This window comes from Triticum aestivum, chromosome 4B (genome assembly GCF_018294505.1).
Source record: "Triticum aestivum cultivar Chinese Spring chromosome 4B, IWGSC CS RefSeq v2.1, whole genome shotgun sequence".
Taxonomy (NCBI): Eukaryota; Viridiplantae; Streptophyta; class Magnoliopsida; order Poales; family Poaceae; genus Triticum; species Triticum aestivum.
The window spans coordinates 580546233-580553243 of NC_057804.1; the positions used below are offsets into that span (position 1 = coordinate 580546233).

The window sequence follows — 7011 nt, forward strand, 5'->3', positions numbered from 1 at the left end:
CCTACCTAACCCTGACGGCAGGGGACAATGGCATTAAATGCCCGTCTACGTCGCCCAAACAGTGCAGAAAGGGACTGTCAGGGGTGCCACTGCTTGTCACGATGGCAATCTTGTCAGCGCCGCTTGCCACCACGCACCGCTGGCTACACAGGCTCTCGCCACGCGCGCCTGGAAAGGCCCCAGGGCGACACGTTGGTGGATGCGCTGGAGAGTAGGTACAGGGTGGTAGTGTGCCGCGGCAAGCGCCTTGCCGCGGTCGTTGCCTTGTCGCGCCCGGAAGCTTGTCACTCGCCGGGCCTTGCCGGGACGCGTGGCGCGTCGCGGCAAGTTCCTTGAGATGCCTTGGTTGGCCTTCCCGGCAAGCTCCTCTTGCCGGTGCCTTGTCTCCTTGGCGTGAATACTTTGTTCTTGAATGGCTCCACAAGAACCATGGAGGACCTTGGCGGTTACCCGGCAAGCCTTGCCGCGGGGTGCTGCAACCGCCCGTGCACAAGTTCGGGATACTAGGGGACCCCTACCCTAGTACACCGACATTCACTTTCAGGCTGGAGCTTCATAAATGAGAGGAAACATCATTTCTGGATATGTTCGTACAGGCTGAACGAAGGCATCTAACAATAAACAAAAAGAGTTAGAAACAAAATGAAAACAAATATAGAAAGCAGCTAGGGACTAAATCATGAAGCATCTCTACATGTAACATGTAACAGTAATAACCACCACCACAACACCAAGCTCACAACAGCAAGTCCACCGAAAAAAATACTCTGTAAAGCAGTCCAGCCCAGGGTCTTACTTTTCAGCACGCTGCACCTCTTTCTTTCTGTGCCGTAGAAACAAGAAGCAGCCACACAAGGAGCAGTAGCTCGGCAAGCTTCCAGGAACAGCACAAGGTAGCAGCAGCTGTAGTTCCTCCTTTGTTCAGTAGCACCAACAGCAGCAGCTCCCCGTCGCAGCCTGACTCGTACGCAGTCCAAATCCGCCGCCGCCTTCTTCCTCCTCTTCTTCCCGCAGCAGCACCCTCCTCGCCCGCCCCCTGCACAGCTAACCACCTCAGGGACACGAAGCAGGACAAGAGGAAGCAGCTCCCTCCCTGCCGCATCGCAGCTCCTCGAGCCCAGCCGCGCCACCACCGCACGCACCACAGCAGACCCGCCGCCATGCGCACGCACCCAGCCTAAAATGAAGCATATAAAACATCAAACGAAGAAATAAATGGCAAGCAGTATAAAAATCAAGGTAGCACTAGTATATTTTAACTTATCTTGGAACCATCAATATAGTTTGCTTGTAAGAAAACATATGGTCTGATGCTTATGTGCTACTAGATTACTAAAGACAAATTGCACACTATGCACTCAATTTGATACTTGCTTAACAGTTTCAATGTAAACCAACAGTTAAACTTGGAAAGATGCAAAGCTAAAATCTAACTGATGACTGTAGCAAGAGTGCTCCCAGCACAATATCACAATTCTGCATTTCTCACTTGTACTTGCAATATTTAATGCTGGCAAGAACATATGGAGGCAGATATAGTTCCAGGAGATAGTACTTTAGCCATTGAAAAAACAAACAATTTACTGAGATAGGGCAGTGGTAGAAATACAATCAAAGTTACTCAATCATAAGGCATGTGAGCAGGACATGATGAATATGGCATAAAACACCAGCAATGCAATATTGCAACCAAATCATCATAGTTCAATATCTTTGCTCAATGGGAATTAATTAAGGAAGGGTTCAGCATGCCACTGCATTTTGGTGTGGATATTCTGGACTTTGATGCTTCTAGGTTCATTTGTCAAATGAATACATCAGTAACAAAGTGCTAGCAATAGCAACAGAAATGCATGCGTACCTCATGGAGTAGTGGAGGTTGGTGAAGGCGAGGGCGTCATCGGGGTGGCCGGAGGCGGCGAGGCGGCGCTTGATGGATGAAATGTTTCGACATACACTCAGCTCCGTGTTGAATTCGACCGGCCAATCCCAGATCTTAAACCGGCTTGTAGATCAACGAACACTTGGCCAATCTGCACAATAATACATAAACAAAACAATCAACTTGCTGCACACAAGAGGCATAGGGGATTTCTTTATAAGAGAAACAGAACTGGACATAGAGCCACATCCCACATTAATAAATTGTTTGCAGCAGTTGTAACATAGAACCAGGACAAATGCTGTATGGACATGAACAACAGGATAAGTGACCACTGGTGAGAAAACCGAAGTTTGCAAGTTCCCTGCTAGTCTCCCGACACAGGTACTGGTTCATCAAACAGTATGAATCACAAATTGCTTGAAATAAACATGCTAGAACAAGTAGTTGTTGGTCCAATGAATCCTGGAGAGCTTATTTCTCATGAACAGATACTTCCTAGAACAAATCACAAATAGACCGTGTGCAGGCAGGGTACACAGAGACCAGGAAAAGCAGGGTGTGGGAAGCCGCAGTTTCACAAACACAATAACAGCAAACTCCATTACACAATATGCAGTACATAGGAAGTAATCATCATATTTTCACAAAAACAACATGCAATGCAGACATATGTACTAATACAAGAAGATCACTGCCTGCAGTTTTATTTAGATGACATACACTGCAAAAATCTTAAGAGAAAATAACTGCACCGAGCAATTTACTTTATGATTAAGCGACATGCTTGTCCAGCGCATGGCAGATGGACTGAAACAACAACAACAACAATTACGAGGATCAAAACACCACCTAGATAGATGCTCGTTGTTGATCGATGAGTTTGGGAGAGGAAGCAGTGAAGTGGTAGCATGTGGAAGGGAAGGGAAGGGGCGACCTTGTCGCACTGCACGACGACGGCCATGGCGAGCTCGGGGCTGTGCATGTCACTGGCCATCATCTTGTCTAGCGTCTCGATGAGGGCCACGCTGATCACTGACTGCCGGTACATGTTGAACGCCTCCTCCATGCCTTCCCTCACCCCTGATCCCTGCCGGTAACAGTAAGCAGCAAGCATCAATCAAAAAATTTGTTCCTAATTGCTCATGTTTTGACATGGTGAATCTAGAAACTCATATGTTGCTAGTCGAGGGGGAATGGGGACTGACATGGAGTGTTGGATGGCCTCATAGGCATCTTCTGAAGGCAGGAAGTCATTGACGGCCACTTCCTTGTTCTCGTTCTTCTTGTCTGAATCCCCCAAACAATCAAAGAAACACATTTAGAAACAGAAGAAAACACATTCAGGAGCACAAATCAATCAAAAGGACCAGTCACAGGTTAGCCATCGCTAGCAAGTATTTAATTCAACACTGATTGTACGATGGAAGAGACATGATTGTTAGCAAAGGCACATCATTTAATTTTGCAGGGCAAAGTGCACATCATTGTACAGAGTTGTGCCAAGTTTCACGTTATAGATAATATGATTCACCCAAACTGAACGGAATTAACTTTCAGATTACAGAGCTGCATTGGTTTCAGTTAATAAAAGGACCCATTATATGCCACAATAACACTAGGACTATGTGATGCACAGGAACTAAATTAATTACTCGCATATTACGGACCAGGGCGTCTAGCAAACACAATTGATGAAACCAATGTTGACTTCCACAACAGGATTCATCACAAGCAACCATGCACTATGTGATTCATCTTAGATGCTATTTACAAAACCATGCAATAGAACATAACAATGGTCAGTTGAGTCTGAGATGAAGTGTTGTTTTCTTACTAGGTTATCTCTGTAAACAATGAAGTATAGATCGTCCTTATGGAAGGTGATAATAAAGTTGATGATATCAAATAGAATGAACCACTAACGGTAATATGTTTGGTGCATAATCATGATATTGGTACAAAACACGTGTGATAGACTGAAAGAGAATGATATTGGTACAAAATACATCAGCTAATGTGCTCTGGTCATTGAGAACACACGAGATGGAGCACCACCTAAACCTAACAATCCATAAACAGCAAGCAATGGAGCACAACCTAAACAAAACCAATGGGAGCATCTTGCACAAGAGAGGAGGGAGAGACCTTCGTGGGTGAGCTGCAGCTGCAAGGGGAAGGGAATCAAGCACGCATCAGCAATCGACATCAGGGTGCAGGTATTGTAGGCACAAATTTGCGAAGCAAGGAAGAAGGGGAGGTACCTCCGAGGCTGCCGCCGTGGGGTAGTAGCTATAGGTAATGTAGCACTTGTCGAGGTAGACCTGGCCGGAGGGGCCAGTGCGTAGACCTGCTCAAAGCTGGTTGAGAAGCCCAGGAAGAGGTCAGCAGCTGCAAGCATAATACATAAGCACAACACATCAGAAGCCATTCTGTCCCTGCCGATACCATGTGTCAAATACGCATCTTACTTAGTTTTCCTGCTCAAGTTAACAAAGAAATCTAAAACCATCTAGCACTAAATTAAATCACAATACAACTCTAACAAGGCAAAATCTGCCACTACCAGGTTGGATTGTTGGGATTAAAATTGCACATGTTTTAGAGAGATAGTACTAGCAAGCATAGTTCTGTCTGAACCCTTTTCTTGCATATATGGATGTGCTAATGCTACAACTAACATTAAAGCTTAATATATATATCCATGTTATAGCAGTAAATAAATATACATAGAGCACAGTGATGAAGTCAAGCTCAGGGCTTCACCTTGCTTAGTAATTTTGTTTCCAAACCACAAAATGGACACATCATCTACTCATCATCTACAACTATACAACTAATTCATCTACTCCATCAACGAAAATATAGAACCAACGATGGCCGTGATCACACACAGACAAGTAGACGATGCAATTCTTGCTGAAATTGATTAGCCCTTTAAATCTTCAGGCGTAAAATTAGAAGAGCTGCTAGGAGCATTAGGTACAAGCTAAGGCGACGCACCCATATTTCGTCGGCCACAGCTTAACTAATTGTTGTACTACTCCTAACCACAACAACACCGTCATTCCACTAACCGCCTTCCTTTCTCTAGCTACGTGGAAAAACGCTAGATAGCTAGGCACCCCACAGACACATAAACACTGAAATTGTATGGCCGTGGCTTCCTAGGAGCGTGTATGTATGCTGATTGCTGACTGACTGCTAAAGTGTATGTTTGCCGTTTAATTAATTCTTCTTGATTCTAAGGATAACAATAGAAAAGTAGGTGCACCTTTTGCATATACATTACTAGACGAAAACAGCTGAAGTGAGCGACCTCAACTCATTGTTATCAACTAATTATGCAGAGGAACCAACGTTGCTTACACAAGAGAGCATGCTAAACACATGTCGCACGAGCGGTAGCTATATCCACACCAAATATGCAGTTCCTTGAACAGTTGGGACGACCCTGAGATTAGGAGATTTACATTAATCAATTCTCAACAAAAAAATTGGCGAAGAAGGTTATATGAATCATGTCTCTATGTTTATTCTAGTAAGTAATGCTTGCATGATAAACAATTCTCTTCTATAATTGATAAGCAGGGTCCCATGATAAATTTTCATATGGCAGCATCACAAGCTTCTTTAGATCCAGGTTCATTTCATAGTCCCTACGATTAATCAAGAAACCTACCAAAACCAGGACAAAAAAGAAGAAGCAGACATGATATGGTCTTGAAACGAGTGACAACCTTGATACTTTGATGAAATTTTACCTTAAACATTGGGAGAGACGATGTAGGGGTCGTTCTCTCGCCCCGGCAAGTCCACGATGCCTCCCGCCAATTGTACAGTACAGGGCTCACCTTACGGCGTCGGCGTCGGCGTTGGGGAAGCACATCCGACGCGCATCCCAGATCTTGAGGTCCTTGGCGGGGGCGGGGGCCGCATCCGACGAGTCGGCTCCTCTGGCAGCTGCAGCTCCATCAGCGGCCTTGGCTCGAACCTTGGAGAGGATCTCCCGCGGCCACCATCACTTCTTCTGCTGGATCCGACCTTCGGGGAATGGGGATCGGGGAGACGAAACCCTAGCGGCGGCAGAGCAGGAAGAAAAGCTGGGAGCGGGAGGGAGCTTCAGGTGCAGCATGAGGGAAGGAAGGTGCCTCCGCCAGTGATGGGAATCTAGGGTTAGAGAGGGGTGTGGGAGAGGCCAGCGATGGGGTAGCAGGTCGCCGGTGGAGCTGGCGGACGCAGCCACCCGCGAGGGCGGCCGGCAGGCGACGCGGTGGGCACCGCTGTGGGACGCGTTGAGGAAGGAGGAGCTGGTGGTTCGACGAAGAGGAGGAGGTGGCGGGACACGGAGGAGGTGGCGGCGGCGAGGAGATGAGGAAGGAGGAGTGCGATGGGAGGAGTTAGGGTTTGGTTGGTGGGGCTGCGGGTGGGGGATATGGGGAGGGGATCGATCTGAGCTAGGGTTTGGGGGTATCTTTTCATTTATTTTCTTTTTTTCTGTAGAAAGATGCATGGATGGATGTGGGATGGAGAGATGGATGGATGGATGGATGGACGCCATGTCATCAATCCGTGAGAAGAGTTCTGATTGGTTCGGAAAATCAGTGACTTAAAATAGTTTTCAATTTGTATGCATTTCTGATCTTTGTAGCTATTTTTAATCATTTTTCGAGTGGCAAAAATGATTTTTTTGTGAAGAACCTACCAAATATTTGTTGCAAAATTGGACCAAATCAATTTTATAAAATACTAGTCCATATTTAATATACAATTGACCAAATGGTTGGGTGTCAAAAGCTTTGATCCACCTCTCGTGAAAAAGACAAATTTCCGCCGGTTCAGCTGAAAGCGGGTCAAATTTGAACTGCAGCTGCCTCATAGTTTGCTCTTTATTTTTTCCAAAAATTATTTCTAGGTACATAAGTATCTATTTAATCAGAGAAACACCAAAAAATTCCAAGATTCAACCACTAGCTAGGAACGGTCAACCCCACTGTTTTGACCGCATTTTGAAACGGGCATAAAAAATTCAAAAAAAACAAAAAATTGGAAAACCTTCGCATTGTGTCATTATATGTGACCAAGTTTCCAGAAAAAATAATAAACTTGCAACGCGGTAATTATTTTTC

At 45.5% G+C, this 7011-nt stretch overlaps 1 long non-coding RNA gene across 5 annotated transcripts; it reads right to left on the minus strand.

The window, feature by feature from the left end:
• Positions 1 to 273: 273 nt before the first annotated feature.
• On the minus strand, positions 274 to 6319 carry LOC123093389 (uncharacterized). 5 transcript variants are annotated; one of them, XR_006445330.1, is made up of 9 exons: positions 5647 to 6319; positions 5252 to 5336; positions 4147 to 4273; positions 3983 to 4049; positions 3091 to 3172; positions 2735 to 2972; positions 1862 to 2033; positions 797 to 1177; positions 274 to 545 (listed from the first exon to the last, which is right to left on the minus strand). It is a non-coding gene; the product is annotated as an uncharacterized lncRNA (long non-coding RNA). The 5 variants fall into 5 exon arrangements; XR_006445327.1 differs by having other exon boundaries at positions 312 to 611; positions 4031 to 4049; XR_006445328.1 differs by having other exon boundaries at positions 312 to 611; positions 2820 to 2972.
• Positions 6320 to 7011: the final 692 nt, after the last annotated feature.